The following is a 23569-nucleotide window of genomic DNA, read 5'->3' as shown; positions in this document are numbered from 1 at the left end:
ATTTTATAACAATGTTTTCAAGTGAAGTTAGGCATAGGAATAGATTCCATTACACAGCCTAAAACTAACTTCCAGAAAGCATTATGAACATCGTGTTTCTAATAATGCATGCAACTTAGCACAAAGAAAGAAATCTTTAGTAATACACACACATACACACACACACACACGCACACACGCACTCACACACACACACACTCCTAACATTGTGATTGCTTGCTGATGTCTATTGTGCATTCTGCCTTGTCTTATTTGAAGAGAAGGAAGTATGCTTCAACAATCTTGTATAACTACTATGCCCTGGGGACTCTCATGCCAGTCAGCTGGAGCGATAAAGATAGCTCTGTGTGCTAAATGTAGGGATCCAAAAATAGAACTAGTGGAAGTGGATAAAACTACAAGACATTGTAGGTTCTTGTGGCCCCACCAATGGCAGGAACCTGGACACAAGAGCCCCAGAAGTCCTGGCGGCAAGTCCCAGCTCCCTAGAACGATCGTCGTTTGGGTTCATTGCTTATTCCGGGAGGGTTTGTTTAGGAAAGCCAGATTTAAAGCAGTCAGAAAACTCTAAAATCAAATGTACATGATGACCATCCATCGATTTACAAATTGGTAGTGCTCCAAAAGCTTGTTTGTAAGAATTTTCTTGGCCTTCGGAAGTAACTTTCCATTTTCCCCATAGAAACAAAGTCATAAATAGTGACTGGGTATGTGCACCTAAAATAACATATATTCTCAATGAAATTGTTGCAATGTATTTACTATATATTTGCAATGTATTACATTAAGTAATTCTTCTTTATTAATCATTATTATTTTATGAATACATGTTAGTTAAATTATTACAAGGCATTAAAATTTTTTTTGAATGCTTATTTATTTTTGAGAGAGACAGACAGAGCACAAGCAGGGAAGGGTCAGAGAGAGAGGGAGACACAGAATCCGAAACTGGCTCCAGACTCTGAGCTGTCAGCACAGAGCCCAAGGCAGGGCTCGAACTCGTGAACCGTGGGATCATGACCTGAGCCGAAGTCGGACACTTAACTGAGTGAGACACCCAGGCTCCCCTATTCCTATGCATTTTAGTGAAATAAAATTATTGTATCACTTCTACATTACTATATCATACATTAATAATATGTTAATAATTACACTACATTAATCCATAAATAGTATATGAATAATTAAAACAAAAAATATGCTGAATTAACTCAGAGTCACCTTACATCCAAAACATTGAGCACTGGAAGAGGAGCTTGCAAATGTCTGGTGTTGCACCAGGCTCGGGAACAAGCATCAAAGATATATCCTACTTATTTTGTCCCTTAATGTTGGTAGGAAAGCAAATTCACCAAGGAAGAATGAGGAAATAGATGGAATTCTTTACTAAGGAGGGTGCCTTACCTATGAGACTCTTAGGGGGAGAAAGCCTTTACATTTGTATGTCTAAACTTAGGATTTGTCTTCTCCTTAAGGAAGAAGTACCCCTAGCAATGCTTTTAGTGCGGAGCCATAATTAGGATCCTTTCTCACTCCCAAATAGGGTGAGATTTTCCTGAGTAACATTTGGCCAAGAGGGAAGTTGGAGAGGAAGGCCACAGTGAAAGAGAATATGTGGGCACATGATACAGAGATTCGTGCACAAATGCCCCGTTCTCCTGCAGGGAAAGAAAGGCAGAGAATGATGGACTCAACTTTGGATGGTTCTCTGTGCTTTTCCATGAAGCCTTCAGGGTGGGAAACAGGAGGGGAGGGAGGGGTGTGCAGGTGGTCTTTGCGTATTGGGTACGATTTCCAACTCAGTTTTTTGTATCTTCGTGAGTGCCATGAACTCTTGGATTCTGTGGATACCACCATGGCTCTTTCTAATCACCAGTAAATGAAGAGCAGGTGGTGAAGTCAGGCATTAACTGGCCTTTAGGCAAGGTCAAGAAGTCTGGGCTGAATGGGGCCACCGGTTGGCTTGACAAATCAGCAAGAGAATTCAAGGGCATGTGGGTCAGTTGACATTATGTATGTAGCTCAAGAACAGGAGTCTGGGCCAGGAGAACAATGGATTCCTATGACTTCTCTCTTTCGGAACACCTTCCAATAATTCCTTCTGGCTGCGAACTGGGGCTGTCTCTCTGGTAACGGAAGGCAACTAACAGAGATCAAGGCATGTTGTGCCACAGGCTGCTCAAAGAGGCATGCTACATCTGGGGCACGCACATCTGTGTTCTCTGTATCCCAAACTATCCCTACCCCTCCCGACGGATGAGCCCATCCTTCTTCGAAATCCTTTCTCTCAATTTATTTTGCTTCTAGGACATTTTCTTTAAAACATCCATGATTTGGGGGCACCTGGGTGGCTCAGTTGGTTAAATGTCTGACTCTTGATTTCCAGCCTTAGGTCATGATCTCACGATTTTGTGAGTTCTAGCCCCACGCTGGGCTTTGTACTGACAATGCAGAGCCTGCTTGGGATTCTCTGTCTGCCTCTCTCTCTGTCCCTCCCCTGCTCATGCTTTCTCTCTTTCTCTCTCAATAAATAAATAAATAAACAAATAAATAAATAAATAAAGCAAGCAAGCAAGCAAGCAAGCATCTATGATTTTTCTTTGCTCTGAGAACTACGACTCAGACTACCTAAATCCACTGCCTACACTAAGTACTCATTTGAACTCTCAAATTCCACTGCTGAAATTCTCAGCATGTATTCTGGCACATACCACCTTCGTTTTCTCATTTCTCTTTCAAAGTTTTAAACACATAAAATCAGATACTCTGTCCTCAATCCCATTATACTGAAAATATAATGTCAGAAACTTTCTGACTGATGTGGGAAATGATCTCTTCCCATTTTTATTCCTCTTGATCCCTGTACCATTTAATATCCTACGATTTTCCTCTGTTGAAATCTGAGATGCCACATTGTTCCCAATTTCTTCCAATCTTGATAAGGGTTTTTTTTTTTTTCTCTGCCCTCCATTGTAGCTGTTTACCAGGGGTCCTTGTCATCTGTGTTTGTCTAAATCCTTTCTCCCTCAGAGATCTTATTCATGGCTTCCATCTGTAAATAACTCTGAACTTGCTTATCTAACTCTGAGGGAATTTTAGCCTCCATTCTAGGTGCAGGTCTCTGTCTGTCTGTTTCTACTTGATGTTCCATCATCGTTTCAAACTTAGCACGTCCAAAACAAAAACCCTACCCTGTTTCCCTTATCTACCCGGCCTCCCTGTGTTCTTTCCTTTGATGGTGACATCATCCCATCTGGGTTGGAACCATTTTTCCTCTAACTTGTTCTTCACCTCCAGGTAACCCCATAAGTAGATCATCCTTCCTGTTAAATGTGTCTCATATTCCATTCCTCCCTTCCTGTCACTACTGCTTCCATTCTTGTTTGTTTGTTTGTTTGTTTGTTTGTTTTTACCTCAATCAAGGACTCTGTGAGCAGCCATCCAGCTGATTTCCTTCCCTCAGGCTCTCCCCTTCCCTCACACCCACCTCTCCATACTCCTGGGAGAATACTCTGTCTTGGAGAGTGTTAGGACTTTGTTAACAATTGTTAAGTAGACCCCTGTTGCTGGATGGTGAACAAAACGGAAGTCCATACCAGAAACTGAAATAGATTTACTACTCACAGGTCCTGGAGGAGGCACTCTGCATACCTTGAGGGTCTACACGGGGAGGTCAAGGTAGGGTACAGGTACAGGACGAGGGCACATGCCTTTATTAGAGTCTGTGAGTGGAATGCTTTGGGGTTCCTGGGCTATGGCCAGATTGGTCGATTCAAACCAAAAAGAGTTTGGTAAGCTCCACCGGGGTCTTACCTAAGGGTAGCATGAGGGAAGGCCCTGGGAGGCTGGGGGGACTGTTTATCACAAGGGTCATTAGGGAAGTCCTGTTAGGAACTTACATGTACCTGTGACTCTGCAGGATATTATCCCCTCACATGAGGGGCTAGTGCCTGTGTAAGGTCCGCAGGCCACTTGGCCAAACAAAATGGATGCTGAGGTAGCAACACCGTGGAGTAACTTAGCTAAATTCCTGACAGAAGCCTGCAAACTGCCTGTGGTCTTAGACAAGCTTCAGTGAATGGAAATTCACTCAACGTAGCTATACTGGTTTTAAGAAAAATATGTCCTGGAAGCACCAGAAGTGAAGTTGAGAACGGCAAGGACCTCCCTCCAGAAACCAGGTGATCAGGGCCTGAGGCCGTGACTGCTGGAACCTGATGGGTTTTGCCATTCCTCAGAGGCTCTGCTCTCCTGGCCCCCTTGCTTTTCCTGTCTCACTGAGCACAGGAGGAAGGAGGATGTCCATCACCTCCTCAGTTTGAAGGTCCTTTTTGTTCAAGCACCGATAGAAATGGATAGATCTCCTGCTTTGAATTCCCAATTCTCTTGAGAAAGAATCTAATAATCAGACTGACCTAAACCTGCTTCAGGTGTATCAGTTCCTTGTCTGGTCATTTATGACCTTGAGAGAGGAGGCACGGTAGTAGTCCTGAGGACGGGGACAGTTTTCAGAAGAGAGGCTTGTGCTATGTAAACCATCTCTTACACATCTGGCCTTCGGATGTAATAGAGCATTTTATTTTATTATTTTACTTCTCTCTGCCAGGTCCTAACCAATAATGTGTCTCCTAACTTTGCCTAAACATGTCGTGTGTTTTCCCTCTCTGCAGATTTCCCTGTGCTGATCTAGGCAGCTCAGGTTCCACCACATCCCCTTTTTTCTCTCAATCCAAATCCTGCAGGCTTCCAGATGTGGTACCCATCTGCCATTTTTAACAAAGCCATCAGCAGTCTTCAGGGACCTTGACCTCTTCAGAAATGCTATAACACACTGTCTATCTAATATATTGAATCACAGGATGTTTGGTATATTTGGGATATTTCATTTTTTCAGTCATTTTATGCCTCCCTAGTTAATTTTCCAGGAGTTTCTCCTCTCATCAATTTAATTATAAATTCCATGAGGTATAAGTCATATGAGGGTCACTGGATACCATCTTTCTGCAGGTTATCATACATGTACATGAAAAGGAAGTTTAAGAATGGTGTGATGACAGTCGATCTTATTTTTCTTTGTGCTTTTCTGTACTTTGCAAATTGTTTGTGGTGAACATACATGAGTTTTGAAATCACACACGTACAAAGAACATAAGTCACTTTTTGAAAACTGCAACTATTCCAAATAGGATCAAGTCAACCCCCTGTGATACCTTGACATAAACTTGGGTTATCGTACTTTTCTAAGTTGGGTTGTATAAATAATCCTGTGAATTAAGGAAGTTGCCTGGGAAGAAGAATAGTTTTGAAATCTGGAGCATAAGACTGGGAAGGGTGGCCAAGGTAGAGAGCCTGGGGTGGGCCTGGCCCCCAGGGACCACCAAAGAGGGTTGCATATTATAGAGTGATGAGTGTATTATAAAGACCCTGAGTTTTTGGCTAAAGAAGGGTGTAACACAAAACTTTAAGTCTGAGATCCCATTCAAATGAGATCAGTGGGTTTTTTTTTAAGTCACAAATGCACAGTGACAATATTTTGAAAGGTGGAAAATAGCTGACTAGTAACTCAACAATAGAAATCAGAAAATCAATCCAGTTTGCCCTGGAGAACCCAGGAATTCCCCTGAAACTGTAGGTGAAGATGAGGCTAACATCAGGAAGACTGGTTGAAAGTCTTCCTAATAAGCAGATTCCCAGATCCCTTCCCTTACTTTACATAGTTGGGAGTTGCCCCCTCCCTTGGTGTAGCAGGACTCTGGAGGTTTTTTTCTCTCAAGAAGTTAAAACATGGGGTGTGTAGACTGGGGACCCTGGTCTTTGGATGGGGTCCAGCTGAAAGCATGGATTTTATATTTAAAACTAGAGGGGTACCTGGGTGGCTCAGTCAGTTAAGTGTCCGGCTTTGGCTCTGGTCAGACTTCGGCTCCAGTCATGATCTCACGGTTTGTGGGTTCGAGCCCCGCATGGGGTTCTCTGCTGTCAGCACTGAGCCTGCTTTGGATCCTCTGTCCTCCTCTCTCTCTGCCCTTTCTGTGCTTGCCCTCTCTCTCTCAAAAATAAATGCTTAAAATTTTTTTAGTAACTAGAGGTTAATTGAAGTTTGACACCAGATTTCTACTCCCACTTAGATCCTAGAATGTTATGGGCAGAACAGAAAATGTGATTGCTAATAAGTTCTAGGTTTTGTATCCTAAGACTTAGCGACAGAAAAAAGATGTTCTGGCTCCATGTCTGAAAAGCATGGGGAAGTGACTCATAGGTTAGGGAATCATCTGCCTGAATCAGATGTTCACCCCTGAAACACTCGAATGTGGCCAAAGCAAGAGAGGTACTAAGACTACAGCAGTTTGGATCACATGCCTCTCCCTGGACAATGAACTTTGCCCCAAATACCAAAGAGTTTCTCAAGGTGGGAGGGGCAGATGAGCTTGCCCTTGAGAGTGGGCATGTAGGCAGACATCACTGGAGATGTCAGCTGAAACTCCTCAGCCTCCCCTGTAGGCAATGCTATGATGGAAGCAAAGGTCCTATGAAGGCTTAAAGCTGTCTTACCAGTGTAAGAAATGAGTACACTTTGCATTTCTACAATATATTATGGGGTTTCAAAGTACTTCATTTCATTAGCTTTCCAGAAAAACCTGTGAGATGGATATTGTCATTCCTACTTTATTGATGATTATGGTGGACTCCTTATGGTAATGTGGCCGACTCACTCACTATCCCTCAACTAGATTGAGCAGAGCTGGTAGCAGAAATCCTGTCTTTTGCTTCTTAGTCTGATTGGGTTTGTATGTTAGCACCCCAGTGATCAGGCCCAAATCACAGATTCCTGGATAACTGGGCAGGGGAGGACATGTGGAGGTGCCATTCACAGCCAGGGGACTGTATGACTGATTGTCCCCTAGTCACCTAGGGTCTCCCCCACGACTGCCTGCACAGCAACCCCAACCCGTGTCAAACCAGTAGAGGCTTGGAGGGCGCTTCTAAGCGCACACAGCCAGAGGAGCCATGTGGCCTCCTTTTGGAATAAGACTAAAGAATTAACTTCTGGGAAGAATTTTCCATCTGTTTTCCAGATAAGATTGATTAGAACCATCTACTCAGTTTTGCAGATTCCATGAAAGAATGGATGAATTGTCCCGTCTGGCCTGGCTATGTTTAGTCCGCATTTCTCAGAAGAGTGCTAACTCCTCCAGGCAGGGACGGCCTCTTTACCTTCAGACCTCTCGAGAAGAGGAGTTAGATGTCCCGGATGTGTGCTCCACGCTGGCCAGAGGGGAGCATGTAGGCTGGAAGGGTGGCCCCATCTGGTGTCAGCTAGACAGCTCCCTGTGCGTTTTATTCACCCTCTGGTGAGGTTATGGTGGGGAAACACTCTGTATTTGCCAGTCCTCTCTGCGTCCCTTACACCTCCCCCACCCTCTCCCCTCCCAACCAAGTCAGTTCTCTTTGTTATTTTTGGTGTAAAGAACTTTCCTCCCATTAATTTCAAGGCTTCAGAAAAGCAGTTAAAAGAGATTGAGTTGAAGGAAGCTATCTGATCCTGCTTTCTCTACACACACACACACACACACACACACACACACCCTCCCTCCCTACACCTGTGAAGCTGAACTAATTAAAAACAGATCCATCCTTTTGCTTGTTATTTAATAATAGTCTTTGCATTTTAACGGTGAGTCCAGACAGTCTATACTGGTTGTGGTTATTGAGGAATTAATAATGCTGTTTTTTATTCCCTGTTTACCGCTCTTTTTCTCTCCTCTCCTGCTTCTTTTGGATCTTTCAAGTTTTCCATATTCCAGTTTCTCTCCTCTAGGGCTTTGGAAGTTAGGTCCTCTGTGTCTGTTCTTGTAACTGGGTGCACGTAAAAGACATTATTTGATGTAACAGAGTCTAAAGTTAAGATCTCCATATTGACATCTTCTGCATAGCGCATAGATCTTGCAAACCTTTCGTTTTGATCGCATTCTCCCATCTGCCGTCTTATCACTGAGGAAAATTTTAGCTCCGCAGTTTTTCTCTTTTAAGCAGTTTTGTCAAGGGATAATTGACATAGAATAAAAGGTGCGTGTCACAAGTATACAGTTTGATGTCTTGACACGTGCATACACCCGTGAAGCCATCACCACCACCAAGATCATGCGTGGCCTCTTAAAAAATAGATTCAGTTCACACTTGAGCTTAACAGGCTGCATGTTACCAACGTCTGCTAGTTTTCAGGGGCTTTGTTTTGCTTAAAAGTTCTGTGGCTTCTGGCAGAAGTAACTGTGATAATTACCGTTCCTCAAAGCCCACTGGGCGTTGTGCCAAGTGCTTTACAGTAATTACTTCTCATTGCTTTCTTTATTGCCTTTAATTTTTAATTATAAAAACAGTACAGGTTTATTGTAAATAAATGTGCTTGTCAAAAATGGATAGTGTAACAAAGGAAAGACTGGCAATTCTTGAAACCCTTTGTTTTCTTCAGAGTGGATATACGTTTATTACTTGTCACTGCAGATGTTTTCTATTGAAAGCATATATGATTGTGGTAAAAATGGAGCTAAATACATAGTGGAGGGGTTTGGGGGCTTAAAATAATAATCATTTATGCACAGTGCTTTCTGCAGCTTGCTTTTTTCACTTCTTACTACCACACCATCTGCCCATCTCATCTTTTTCACGGCCGTATGACATATGTAGCATTGAATTAATGGCATTGTGATTGTTTTTATTAACCTCTCTTTACTTTTAGGCTATTTTTTTTCTTTTTTTTTTGTTGTGATTACAGGTGTCTCATGGAGTTTGTCTTAGCATATGTCTTTGTGCACTTGTTGAATATTTTTATAGGATAAAATCCTGAAATACAGTGCATTATTCCCAGCTCATATAGCCATTTTTCGACTTGGGTATTATCATTTCCTTTTCACAATTGAGGAATTTTATGCTTAAAGGGTTAAGCTTACTCAGCTGGTGAGTGGCTGATAAGGGCATGAGAGCCCTGATTTCCCAGGGCTCCAATGTGTCAACATCCTCAACCCTCAACTCACTGCTTCTCCTACTAGTTTGGAAAAATGGTCAAAAAAGAAAAACGTTATTAATGTTGGAATTGTCAGAAGGATTAGCAGGGATTTTCAGCTAATGGTAGTTCTATGGAATTAGAATGCAGGACGTATTTCAAGCAATTTATATTTTCACCTGGCCCTTCAGCTGAGGACACTAATGTGAGAGCTGAGGGGCTATTTTTAGCAGGTTGCTTTAAGCCCTTTTTGGGGGGGGGGGGAGTTGTGAAATAGCCTGTCCATCACAGGCAGCTAGGAATTGCTTGCCCACTTTTTTGTTCCGAAGGAAAGGACACACACCATCTGGGCCAGTAAGTGAGGTCCAAAATTGGACTCATGTTTATTTTACTTAATAAATGTGCTCTTGAATAATATGAGTTGAGTTTAGGTTGGTTGAATGCCATTTTTAATGCAGCAAGAGTGCACACATTTCTTGTAATCCTGCAGTGAGTGGCTTTCTAAAATAAAGAATGCTTTGGTAATGTGAACAAATTCCCTGAATTTATGTTGATTATAACTTATTTTTTCTTTTCTTAAGGCAGGGAACTCTATGCTTGGTTGCTTGTGTCTTAGAGTGTGTTGGATGGTATGGCGATACTCGTTAACTATAATGTGGAGTACATGTGCTGTTATTAGGAACGTAGAAAAATATAGTTCAACTTCTCACTCTCAAGTCCCAAATCAAATGACATGACAAAACCACATAATTTTGAAGAGGTGGTTTTAGAAAACCAACTTCCGCCGGGAGGAGTGTGGCTGTAGACCGTGGGCACTCCTATCCTTGTGTGTGGACTGTGGGCCCTATTCCTGTCTCACGGTGGAGCCGTAGGGAAGAGCTGGCTCTTCGCTTACTCAGGCCACAGTCCAGAGAATAAAACAGAAACGAGTGAGGTTTTGACTGATCCTCTTTCACACTAGCACCATCGCATTCTTTGAAAGTACACTGAAATATTTTTGGTCCAATGTGAACATTTTTGTTCTTCATAACTTATTCACATTTGCTCATGTATTTTTTAATGTTTATTTATTTTTGAGAGAGAGAGAGAGAGAGAGAGAGAGAGAAAGAAAGGAAGAGGGGCAGAGAGAGAGGGAGACACAGAATCCAAAGCAGGCTCCAGGCTGCGAGCTGTCAGCCCAGAGCCCGACACGGGGCTTGAACTCACGAACCATGAGATCATGACCTGAGCCGAAGTCGGACGTTTAACGGACTGAGCCACCTAGGAGCCCTGCTCATATATTTTTTAATTAATCAGTAGTTGATTCTACAACTGGAATGGCCTTTAGAGTTTATGGAATTTTTGGTGTGTGAAGACAATAAGGACTAGGCTCTAACTTTTAACTTTGACCCATTTTAGTTGATTTAAGACAATTTTGGTTTAAATTTTTTTTAAGTTTTATTTATTTTTGAGAGAGAGAGAGAGAGAGAGAGAGAGAGAGGCAGAACTTGAGCAAGGGAGGGGCTTAGAGAGAGGGAGACACAGAACCTGAAGCAGGCTCTAGGCTCCGAGCTGTCAGCACAGAGCCCGATGCAGGGCTCGAACCCACGGATCACGAGATCATGACCTAAGCTGAAGTCTGATGCTTAACTGACTGAGCCACCCAGGCTCCCCAAGACATTTTTGGTTTTAAAAAATAGTATTATTCGTGAAAAGGAAGCATCTTCAAAATAAATAATTTAGTTAATATACCTGGTGGAATATAATTCTGAGAGAAATTTTTAGTGCTTTTAATATAAAAATCTTGATCCTCTAAGTTGACATTTATCAGGTCTATTTTAAGGCCTTCTTAAGGCCATAGACCTTTGTATTGATTTTAGGTCAGGTTTGGGAAAATGACTGAAAATGTATAGTAAAATGAATAATTTTCCAAACCCAATAATCCCAGTTTTGGATATCTATACTTTGGAATTAAAAGCACTAGAAGCTAAAGGTAAACATGCAAGGATGTTTAGTGCAACATTGCTTAGAGAAGCACAGAACTGGGAGCATCTAGAATGTTCATTAATAGGGTGAATAAAGTATGATATACACTGTGGAGAAGTATGCAACTATTGAAGAGTACAAATTAAATTATATTATTGACCTTGGAGCCAATATATGTGTTCATGATACATTAAGGGGAAAAATCAAATACAGATTCTTTTTTTAATGGAAAGAATAGAACCCCATACATCTATGTATGTAGCAATACATTTTTTGTAGGTGTGTATTATCTTGGCAAGATGGGAGTGGATAGGAGAGAGAGGTTACTAAACTTTTCTTTATGTCTATATATCATTTGATTTGGTACAATGAGCAAATTTCTTTCTAAACTTAAATATTTTGGAAAGTAAAAAAGAAACATAGGAGTCTTGCTCTTCCAATTTTGCAAAAGGAAACAAGACTATTCTTCTATGTGATAATGCAGTTATTCTGACCATTAGAATAGAAATTGAAGAAGAATTTATAGGCATTCAAATACCTATCAAAGCATCATCACGTAGGCTGGTATTTTTCAGCTGTTTTAGCTTGAGCTCCCCTGCATTTGACTGTGCCCTCCCATGTGTTTATCTCCAGGAGCCAAGAAGTTTTCCAGAGTTCTTACTTCCTATAGTTATAAAGAAGCAACACCCACCTCTCAGTTCTGACCTCTCCCCTTCACCTGCCTCTCAATTAGAGTTTTAGTACAGCGTTTTTGGTCTATTGCTTTTCACTAATAAGAGTGGCAATCACAAAGATGAGCCCTGAGAACAAAAACTTCCTGTTTAATTAAAACATGAAGGAAAACTGGAAATTTTCATACCACTTTTTTTTATGTGCTTCTTAGAGTGCTTTCTTAGTTTACCCCCTCTGATCTACAAATGAGAAAATCTGGTTGCAGTAATATTAGATTCTCATTACTCAGTGGGTTCCTGCTCTGTCTGTGGTCACCTTGTGTGCTCCCAGGCAGTCATGATGAAGAACATCTTATCCAAAGGCTTTCTATACACAAAGGGTGTGAGTAACCCCAAGACTGCAGCCAAGAGTTTGAGCAAACACAGTGTAAGAAAATCATGGCGATGTTTAGTGGAGCGTGTGATAAAAGGAATGAAACTTTAGGAAAGGATATGGAAATGAGGTTAGAAGCTCAGTCCTCACAGATTTATAACCTAGAGGTGGTGATGGTTGGATTAAAACGTGAGCAAGTAGTTTGGCACAAAGGACTGGAAAACAGGACTTGCAGTTAGCTAGCTGGGTTTGGATAATGTGATAAAGCGAAGAGCGGAAGCGATTACATAGAACACTGACATTGTTTAGAATTATAGGTTTCCCCAGCTATTCAAAAGGAGAGCATTCCTATGAAACCTTTTGTAAGCCAAAAATGGCGTAAAGCAATGAAGCACTTACCACTAACGTATATGGAAAACTTTTCCAACGTTCCCACACTCCAAAAATAACCTCTCTTAGGCTTTTCTGATACCACATCTTACTAATGGATGCACAAAATAAATAGAGAAAAAACAGAGGCTCACGGAGGCAGTTCAAAACTGCGGCAGCAGCTTGATACTGAGATGCTGGAGGCAGCTCCCGGGGAAGGAGCTGGGCAGTGCAATCTTACGCGCTGCGCTGCCTCTGTAAAGGCAATGTGCCAAATGCTGAACACCGTTTTCGCTTCTCACTTTTTTTGGATTTCTGTTGGTAAGCAAAAGGAGGTGCTAATGTAGCTCTTTTGTAAAAGTGAAGTGGCATAACCTGAACTTTCAAAACGTTGGAGGCTCGCACGCACAATGTTAGCGGATGGATTTAGTATCAAAATAATATGGCTGTTTTATAATTACAACCATGGTGTAGCAATTCCTTCCTTCATACACTGAGCATCATCTTCCAGCCAAGGCTCGTGGGCTTTGGTATGAACCCAGTACAGTTCAGCAGACTCAGTGGAGGATGGGGAGAGGAAGGCAAGGGGGTGCCTCGAGTTCACAAATGAGAAAAAGAGGATTTGGAGCTCCTAACTGTGCTTTTCCTCTGATGCCTGCAAAGATCAAATTGTGCCCGCCCCGTGTATTTCGTTATCACATATTTCGAGAAGAAAAATTTTAATTTTTTTTTTGGTCTCATTTTCCCTGAATCAGCTTTGTATTTTCTGCTTTGAAATAGCAACGATGCTGAAACTTGGATAGAAAGGAAATTATAAATCTGAAACTGCCTTTCTATTATTTTCTGTACACTAAATGATTCTCAGAAAAAATGCACAGAGGCAGGCTTAGGAAATTGTTTTTCTCCTCTAAGCAACTTCTTCAAGAAGTAAAGCAGTCCTGGAAGCAGCAGTGGCATTGTGGAAGATTTAGATTCAGATTGACCACTAGTCTGTGGTTGATGGGGGTGCGATCCTCAAATCTGAATGCCAGTTGGTGTCAAATCAGGGTTTAGAAATAAAACTACTGGAAAAGTTTGTTATGGAAGCAATTATGCTAAGTAAGGTGATTTGTGTTGAGGGTGCTAACCTTTCCTTCTTGTGTTTACTGAATCCAGCTTCAGCTGGAAAGCTAGCCTAGTTTAAGAAGGTGATTCGATGGAGGGAAAAAAAAATCTGCCATAAAGGTAAATTTAAATTAATTAGATTAAGTGAACACAACTTTACCAATATGTAATAGGGTTTTAAAAACACAAATGAAATTTTACAAAAAGGGAGAGAGAAGAGAGATAAAATATAGGGAAAAAAAAAGAGACCAAAAGTAGAAGTCCATTTTTAACCTGGGCTGGTTTGTCCAGAAATTTGGGGATTCTCCAGAGATGCTGAAGAGGGGAGGCAGGGTGCTGAGACTGGGCTGTGGGAGCAGTTTCTGGTGGAGGCTGTCCCCTTTTTTCAATCTCCTTTTTATTTCTATGCAGCTGGTCTCCAGTTTCTGAATGGCTTGTGTTCAAAAGGTTCCCTTGTAAATCTATAAATTACAACTACTGTTGTAATGCCAATAATTAGACCCCAAAGTGCATTACAGTTGACTTGGCTATTGCACATGAGTGTAAGCAGGTTTAATTAGAGAAGGATGGGCCAGTCTATGAAAATTTTTGTGGCCCCTAAATCATTTGGTGGGTGGGAGGTGGTGTTAAATGTGGAGGGTTTGGAGTCAGATGGACCTGGGTTCTTTTACATCCACATTTCTCTCTCTTTCTTTCTCTGCTGCTCACGGGTTGTGGGCAGGCTAGTTAATCTCATTAAAGGTCATCATCAGGGGTGATAATAGCATCTCCTTAGAGCTTTGTTGTCAGAATTCAATGAGTATTGTGCACAGATGTTAGCTTGTTATATATTAATACTACATTAGTATAAAATGTTACAGTATTAATAGATACTAATTGTTATGATATATGATCGTTATTATTCCTTTTATATGGCTTTCTGCATACTCCCCTTTTCTCCCAGAGAGATTATAACCTTTGAGAGTAGAGAGTTTCGTTGTGTATTTTGGTGAGTCTTAAATGCAATGCACTTTGAACATAGACCCTAGATGTGTTCATTTGTTGACAATGATTTGCTTTGTTCAAGGGCTTTAGAGACTAAAACTCTCCACTTTGATTTTTCCACATTTTCTTTCTCTTTGTTACAGGCATGTAGTGAACACAATTCTTATGATAACTCATTGTGCCTGGGTATTTACTTTGGCTCATGGGAAAGAAAAGGGGAAGAACAAGAGTGAGAGAGAAAATTCCCCATGATACCTAGACAGATGTTAGAAGAAAAAAGAAGAGAGAAGGAATCCAAAAAATGTATGTATTTAAGAAAGAGAAGACTGGGTAGAATTTGCTAAACTTGAGAAGTAAGAAAGTAATGTTGTGTAGGCGGTCCCCTGAAAGGAAATGGAGGTGGGGTGGGGATACAATATAGCCTTAGTACCTCAATTGACCAGCAGGTGGCGTGTCCCCAACTCGGAGCAGCTTGTTTGGAATTTGGCACAAGGCGGACAGATAGATGGGCCGCTTCGGCAGGGGGCAGCTGGCAGAAGAGGTTCCTGCTCTCTGAGCATGTGTACATGGGATGGGTACCATTTAGGAATTTCTACCTAAGGGAATGCCTCGTGTAGGCATAGAGGCCCATCAGGGCATCTCTGAGAGACGGAATCCAGCTGCTCAAGCAACACCATACTTCTTTCCTCTTCCCGCATCCTTTGAACCTGGTGGTTCCACTACTTTCAGTGATTTGCTATTGAATATTGGGTCCAGGACCAGAAGGGTAGAGAACTGAGACTCGGTTGGGCAGATATGTGTAGTTTTATTAATGGATGGTGAGACTTTGCTGCTCTTGGTCCTTTTTTCTTGATCATATTTCTTGACAATGGCTTTCTCCTCTTTGTGGAGATAATTAAAACATTTAAGGATGATTGCATGTCTCTTTATATAAAAAAGATGTCATTTAGGGGTGCCTGGGTGGCTCATTCGGTTGGGCGGCCGACTTCGGCTCAGGTCATGATCTTGCAGTCCATGAGTTCTAGCCCCGCGTCGGGCTCTGTGCTGACAGCTCAGAGCCTGGAGACTGCTTCACATTCTGTGTCTCCCTCTCTCTGACCCTCCCCTGTTCATGCTCTGTCTCTCCCTGTCTCAAAAATAAACATTAAAAAAAAAAAATTAAGAAAAAAAAAAGATGTCGTTTAAAAATGAACAACTGGGAGTGCCTCGGTGACTTAGTCAGTTGAGTGTCCGAGTTCGGCTCAGGTTCCGTGGATTCCAGCCCCACGTCAGGCTCTGTGCTGATGGCTCAGAGCCTGGAACCAGCTTCGGATTCTGTGTCTCCCTCTCTCTCTGAGCCTCCCCCCTCGTGCTGTCTCTCTCTCTCTCTCTGTAAATAATGAATAAATGTTAAAAAAAATTAAAAATGAATAACTGATACACATTTATAACAGAAACAGTAGAAAAAAGGTGATAAGTGCAAAGGGCTTGGAAAACACTGACCCCAGTTCCCAAAGATAATCACTATTAAAAACTTGATATATAGTTGACCCTTGAACAACACAGGTTTGAACCTACTTGCATGTGGATTTTTATCAATAAATACAGCACTCTAAATGTATTTTCTTTATTATTTTCTTAATAGCATTTTCTTTTCTCTAGCTTACTTTATGGTAAGAATACAGTATATAATGCATCTACAATGCAAAATATGTGTTAATTGGCTGTTTATGTTATGAGAAAGGCTTCCAGTCAACAGAAGTCTATTAGTCATAAGGTTTGGGGCAGTCAAAAGTTAAATAAGGATTTTCGACTGCATGGGGGGTCGGCACCCCTCACCCCTGTGTGGTTCAAATGTCCACTGTATAACATTTCAGACTTTTACATATGTTCACATGGTTTTTTTTAGAAAAATGAGGTCATACTGAATAAACTGTTTTATACCTTGTGTTTTCCGCTTAATCTATGCTGAATATTTTTCTGTGTTAATATACTGCAACAACATTACTTTATAATGATTGTGTAGTGCTAAACCTTACAAATGTATAGTAATTTATTCAACTATTTTTGGTACACAGATTGTTTCTAATTTTTCACTAGTATAAACAATGCTGTGAGAAACATTCCTGCACATATGAAAATCAATATTATTTTCTAGGGATATATTTCTAGGACAGGAACTGATGAATTAAAGGGTATACATATTTTAAAAAGCTTTTGCTACATATCACAAAGTTATCTTTCTTACAGCTGGTACCAATTTATACTCTTGCCCCCAGAGTATAAAGGTGCCATTTTCCAAAACCTCCTGCCAGCATTGGGAATTATCAATTTTTTTATCTTTGTTATGATTAGAAATACTAAATAGTATCCTATCACTTATTTAATTTGTACTCCATTTTAGGAAGCTGATTTTTATTTATACTGGTCATTTATATTTCTTTACTTGAAAAGAGATCCTTTTTTAAAAATTTATTTATTTTGAGAGAGAAAGAAACTGAAAGTGGGGGAGGGCAGAAAGGAGGGAAAGAGAGAGAGAATCTCGAATAGGCTCTGAGCTGTCAGCACAGAGCCCAGTGCAGGGCTCAAACCCATGAACAGAGAAATCATGACCTGAGCTGAAATCGGATGCTTAACCGACTGAGCCACCCAGGTGCCCCAATATATTTCTTTACTTGTAAAGTCTTTTTTTTTTTTTTTTTAATTTTTTATTTTTGGGACAGAGAGAGACAGAGCATGAACGGGGGAGGGTCAGAGAGAGAGGGAGACACAGAATTGGAAACAGGCTCCAGGCTCCGAGCCATCAGCCCAGAGCCTGACGCGGGGCTCGAACTCACGGACCGCGAGATCGTGACCTGGCTGAAGTCGGACGCTTAACCAACTGCGCCACCCAGGCGCCCCGAAAGTCTTTTTTTTTAATGTTTATTTATTTTTGCGAGAGAGAGAGACAGAGCATGAGCAGGAGAGGGACAGAGAGAGAGAGGGAGACACAGAATCCGAAGCAGGCTCCAGGCCCCGAGCTGTCAGCACAGTGCCTGACGGGGCTCAAACTCACAAACCGTGAGATCATGACCTGAGCCGAAGTCGAACACTCAACGGACTGACCCACCCAGGCGCCCCACTTGTAAAGTCTTTATCATATTCTTTGCCAAGTTGTTAATTATAAACACTACTTATATGTTAAGGCCATTAACCCTTTACCATACAGGTTTCATGTTTTAATCTCATTCTGTCATTTGTGATTTAATTTTGTTTATAGTAGGGTTATTTTTGACATACATAAATTTTACATTTTAGTTATTTAAATATTTAAAACTTTTTTAATTGGCTTCAGCTTTTGTGATCATAATTAAAATAAAACAATTTTCATGATAAAAGTATTTAACCATGATTAAAATAATTTTCAGATTATAAAAACAATCACATGATTTTGTTCAAATCTGTGTGTGGTCTTATTTTCACATTTAGCTCTTTCGCCCACTAGGCATTTACTTTGTATATGGTGTGAGGTAATAATTGCATCTTTAATTTTTCCTAATACTTAATTATTCAACCAGCTATTAAATAATCCATTCTTTTCCCACTGGGTTTAAATATCATATTTAACAAATAAACATTTTATTTTTTTAATTTTTTTTTTTTTTCATTTTTGAGAGAGAGAGAGAACGTGAGCAGGGGAGGGGCAGCGAGAGGGGGAGACATAGAATCTGAAGCAGGCTCCGGGCTCCAAGCTGTCAGCACAGAGCCCAATGAGGAGTTGAACTCATGAACTGAGATCATGACCTGAGCCAAAGTCAGACACCTAACCGATTGAGTCATCCAGGCACCCCAACAAACATTTTAATATAGTACTTGTATTTATATTTTCTGGCTTTCTGTTCTGTTTCATTGCTCTGCCTCTTTTAGCAACAGAATCAAATCTTTAATCCTTTTTTTTTTTTAGTTTATTTATTTATTTTGAGAGAGAGAGTGCACACAAGTGGGAGAGGGGCAGAGAGAGAGAGAGAGAGAGAGAGAGAGAGAGAGAGAGAGAGAGAGAATTCCAAGCAGGCTCCTCACTGTCAGTGCAGAGTCCCACATGGGGCTCAAACCCACTAATCATGAGATCATGACCTGAGCGGAGATCATGACCTGAGCTGAAATCAAGAGTGGGACACTTAACTGACTGAGCCACGCAGGTGTGCCCAAACTTCTAATTCTTGATGTTTTCAGCCTACTTAATACCCAGTACCCCCCACTCACTGTTGTTTTATAAACTTCTCTTTTAAAAAAAATTTTCAGGTTTTTTTCTTTCAAATAAACTTCAGGATTTCTTTTTGATCTGTTTTTTTTTTTTTTTCAAATTTCTGGCATTTTAATCTAACTGTAATTACATTTATAAATTAAATAGAGGAGAATCGACATCCGTACAATGTTGAGTCTTCCAGTCTTGGAAAATCGTACAATGATCCATTTATTGAAATGTTTTTTTATTTTTTCAGTAGAGTTTCATACATTTCTTTATATATTCTTCATTTTTCTTGTTTTTCCTAGAAATTCTGTTATTATTGTTGCTATTGTGAATAAGATTTTTTTTTCCTGATGTTTTCTAACAGTTTTAGGCTATTATGTGGGGCACTCAATTAATTTTATTTTGTGACTGTTCACCTCACTGACATTTCTAATTATTTAAAACAGTTTTAGAAGTTGAATCTATTAAGGGATTATAACATATGCAAGTTAGATAATTTTGTCTCTTGCTTTCTCATAGTTCTTTAGTTTTGTTGTTGTTGTTGTTGTCTAGTTACCTTGGCTTGAATGTCCAGAATAGTGCTAAATGATACTAGTGACAATGAGCATCGTTTTTTGTTCCTGATTTTAACGTTAATACCTCTAGGACTACACCATGAGGTATGATGCCTGTGTTTGGTTTGGGGTAATCTTGATCATGCCAGGAAAAATTGTCCTAACTCCATTTCATTAATTAAAAAAAAAAACTGATATTGAATTTTATCAAAAGTCTTTTCAAGAGTATCTACTGTGCTAATTCCAAGACTGTTTCCTATCATGGTATCTTAACTATTGAGATTATTCACATCTCTATGGTAAACTATGTTTATATGTGAGGTTCGTCTGTGGTTTCCATTATTAATCAGTTTGTTTGTTTTTACATCAGGGGTATTATGTTAGATTTCTGTTACTTTTGCACATTTGAACATTTTATACAGCCAGGAAATTATCTGTGGCTTGAAACTCAGGGAGAACTTGATTGTGTAAGTAATTTGGACTAAAAACTTTCCTCGGGAACAATTTCTCAATACCTTTTACATTGTTCCATGATTATTGATCTGTTGTTTTTCAGCTTTTTGAGTTAGTTTTCTTCTAATTAACTCTTTTGGCTCTACTTACAATATTTGGTGTGTGGTGTTCTCATTACTGAAAACTTCTAAGTATTTGATAATTGCCTTTTTGATTTTTTCTCAATCGATGATTTTTCCATTTTTTTAATGTTTATTTATCTTTGGGAGAGAGAGAGAGAGAGTAAGCAGGAGAGGGGCAGAGAGAGAGACACACACAGCATCTGGAGTAGGCTTCAGGCTCTGGGCTGTCAGCACAGAGCCCTACTAGGGGCTCGAACCCACCAACCACGAGATTGTGACCTGAGCCAAAGTTGGATGCTTAACCAACTGAGCCACCCAGGCACCCCCCAATGCATTATTTTTTAAAAGAAGAGTTATATAATTTTTCCAAGAGCTTTGCTCTTTTTTGACTTATACTTTTGCAATTATATTATAGTTTTATTCCAGTCTGGTCATAGATTGTGGTGAAAATAATTTCTTTTGGGCGCAAATCACTTACAATTTTTGGGTGGCCTAATATAAAATTGGTTTTTGTAAACTTTTCTCATATCTTTTCTGAGCAGAATAAACAGAAGACCTTTCTCTTTAATCATTCATTTATTCAGTCAGCATTGTTTCAGCTATGTGTCTCCTGCAAGAGTCAGGCATGGTATTAGGCACTGCAGGATATAAAATGAACAAGTCACAAGCTTTCTTTAAGGTTGTCAAAGTTTGGATGGGACATAGATACATTAAGACCTAATTTGACACAAAGAAATGCAATGGTAGCAGAATTTACAAAAGAAGGGCTTGAACCCTATCACAGCTTCTGGGAATGCAAAGATGCCTACGATTTTACCATGGTTTTGGGGAAGCTTTCAGCATGAAAGTGTAAAAAAATAAATGAATTAGTTAAGGTCAGAGGCAGACTTTTGGAGGCCAGACAATTAACTAGGAAACCACTGTAATCATTCAGTAATAAATTAAGACATGTAAAAACTGTTAGGAAACAGGAAGAAAAGGGGGGATTTTCACATGTGAGGGCGGCAGGTATTAGAAGAGTCCACACAGGAGGCTGAAGGAGGTCGAAGTGAAATGTTGCAGAAGCCACAAGAGGACACATTTGGGAATTCTTGGCCACTTAGGTTAAGTGCAGCTGAGAGGTCAAGTAAGATAAAAGCAACAATGTGTCCAGTAGCATCAGTCTTTGGTGACTTGGGGAAAGCAGTTTCGGTAAAGTTGGGAGAAAGAAGCCAGACTATAAGCAGATCTCAATGTAAATGGCTTGTGAAGATGACAGAGGCATGAGGTGTTTCTCCAGAAGCTTAGCTGTGAAGGGAATGAGCGGGTTAGGGCAACAATGAAAGGAGCAAAGGATCAAAACAAATGGCTTTTAAGACGTAAAAATAATGTGAGCATATTTGGATAATGAGGAAGGTGAGTGGACAGGGAGAGAAGGCATGATTGTTGGCCAAAGGATCCTGAACAGGTAGGGGTCCCAGGGTGAGACACAAAGTCCAAGGGCTGATGGCCTTTGATGGAAGGAGGGCTCTTTTTTTTGAGTTGAAGGAGATGATTGGTACCCATAGGCATTTGGGACAGAGAGGTGGGGTCTCCCCATTTCTTTGCAAGGCTGAGTGTGTTTGTGGAACCTCAGTTACACTGCTGGATATTGTCAGAAGGGTCCAGGGTCTTGTTCTGCACTGACAGTTCACTTTATATGTACGATTTGGGGTCCGTCCCTTCTTCTCATAGAAATGAGAGAACTTTTATGCTTGCCTTTCTTGAGGCTGTTTCTCTGTCTCTCTCTCTCTTTCTAATGTTTTATTTATTTTTGAGAGAGAGAGCAGGAGTAAGGGAGAGACAGAGAGAGGGGGGATAGAGGATCTGAAGCTGGCTCTGTGCTGACAGCAGCCGGCTCGATGAGGGGCTTGAACTCATGAAGCGTGAGATCATGACCTGAGCTGAGTGGTATGCTCAACTGACTGAGCCACCTCGGCACCCTGAGACTGTTTTTTGAAGGATTTTCCAGAAGTCTCTGTCTCATTAACTATGTGGTATGCAATAGACCATCAGAATAACACTGTTAGTTGTAAATAAAGTGATTGATGGATGCCATAAGATCACAAAAGTTTCCAATAAATAAATCAAAATAACATTTCACATCTTCAATATGCCTCCTTTTCTGTGTCTGATTAATGATTGTCACACGAGGAGAAAGTTTTATGAAGGTGACATATTTTAGCACACTGTATTTTGATATCTGTAGTTTATTACTAACTTTGAACTACAGGGGATTGTTTTGAAGCTTGCAAAAAATTTCTGGATTTACACTTTGGGCATTCACATGTTGGTAGCAAATTAGTCCCCTGAAAAATTGGCAAGCCTGAGGAGTTTTGGTCTTTGTTATTCTGGAAAAACACTCTATCCTCTGTATGGAGGGAACTGCTGGTTTAATTCTGTAAATAATTATGAGACAAAACCCGCATATGAAAGATTTCCCACATAAACTCCTCTATTGAGTAAGAGCTCACTTATTAAAAATCAAGGTTGACAGTTTAACAGGCTCATTATGGTTCAGAAATCCCCTGGGGCATTTTAACCTTTTAAAATCTTTTTTGGATGTTCATTTTGCCAAATGAGCTGACTCCCTGCCATATCTCCATTCTGCCCTGCTTGGGCTCTGGTCTTAGAAAGTGTCACTCTTACTATAGCAGTAAGTCAGGCGCTACCCAAAGTCAGATAGTCCGCAGGCTTTCCTTGGAGAGAAAGATGAAGAGGACGGGGTGGGGAAATCTGCTAAGGTGAGAGGTCTGAATTCAACTAGGTGCCCAGATGGTCTGGCACCTTCGTGAGCAGCACAGGAAACAGCACGTTGGTTCAACTTCCTTGCGCCAAAGGGGGCAGCAGCACATCTATAAAATGGCTTGTACATTTTGTGATCGTTTCTGTTTCCACTCTGATTCCCCGGCTGATCATCTCAATGGCTCTGCTGTGCCCCGAACGTTGATACAATCCAACAGGTAACTAGAGTGTGTGGAGGTTTGGTCTTAAGCTACCTGCAGTCGTTTCCAATGGCTGTCTAGACGAAGCTGTTTCTGATATTCTCCATTAACCCTCACACGTCTGCCCCTCAGCATCACTTGGCACAGCAGGCCTGGCCTTTGCAGTTAAACTTGAGCATTCTTAGTCTGCTTTCCTCAGAACAGGCTGCCTTGTTAACAGCTCTACCACCAAAGTGAGCCCAGGATGTGGAGAAAACGAAACCAAGATGGAGCACTGCTTTGCTGTACTCCCGGGGGCACCTGGGATGCAGCACTGTTTCCACCTGCTGGGCCGTTCTGTGCTTCCTTCCTTGCTGTTCTAGAGCCCCAGTGAAGACCTGAGTGAGAGGGCAGAGCACAGGGACTGCCAGCCTCCCCACCCCACGCCCTACCCCACCCCCATCAACTTTCCACTTGCAGTGACCTGCCCTCCAGGGTGACTTATCAGATGTTTGGGGTTTGCCACTAAAAGAAAACAAACGGTGGAATGTCCTGCCCTGCGTGCTAATGAAACGGCTGAGCCAGCTCAGGGGTTACGGGGTTTGCGAATTAGGAGAATAATGATCTTCAGTTTCTGACCTCCTGGCGCAGGCGGCAGTATTTATCAGGAGGCGCATGTGACTGGTTAAGAGACAGAGCCCCAGCTTGGAGGAAACAGCTGCTTGCGGCATGCTCCTGCATTTGGCAGCTGGACAGGCAGGGTGCTGATGTGAGGACTAGGCGACAGAACCGCCCCAGTAAGTAACTGGAGAACTTTTGTGTGT

General features: G+C 41.0%; 1 protein-coding gene across 6 annotated transcripts in view; it reads left to right on the top strand.

Annotated features, from left to right (window-relative positions):
* Nucleotides 1-23569, top strand: part of RASGRP3 (RAS guanyl releasing protein 3) — a 107705-nt gene that overhangs the window by 7949 nt on the left and 76187 nt on the right. For 2 of the 6 annotated variants that reach the window (XM_049652304.1, XM_049652303.1), the window contains exon 1: nt 22461-23542. The exons of the other annotated variants lie outside the window; for them this stretch is intronic. The gene's annotated coding sequence lies outside the window, so the exon portion shown is untranslated. Of the gene's footprint in view, nt 1-22460; nt 23543-23569 lie in introns of those variants that run through there. 6 annotated transcript variants of the gene reach the window in all.

The sequence above is a fragment of the Panthera uncia genome (assembly GCF_023721935.1).
Source record: "Panthera uncia isolate 11264 chromosome A3 unlocalized genomic scaffold, Puncia_PCG_1.0 HiC_scaffold_12, whole genome shotgun sequence".
NCBI classification, from domain to species: Eukaryota; Metazoa; Chordata; class Mammalia; order Carnivora; family Felidae; genus Panthera; species Panthera uncia.
The sequence above is the reverse complement of the archived record's forward strand: the minus strand, read 5'-3'. Positions and strand labels throughout refer to the sequence as shown.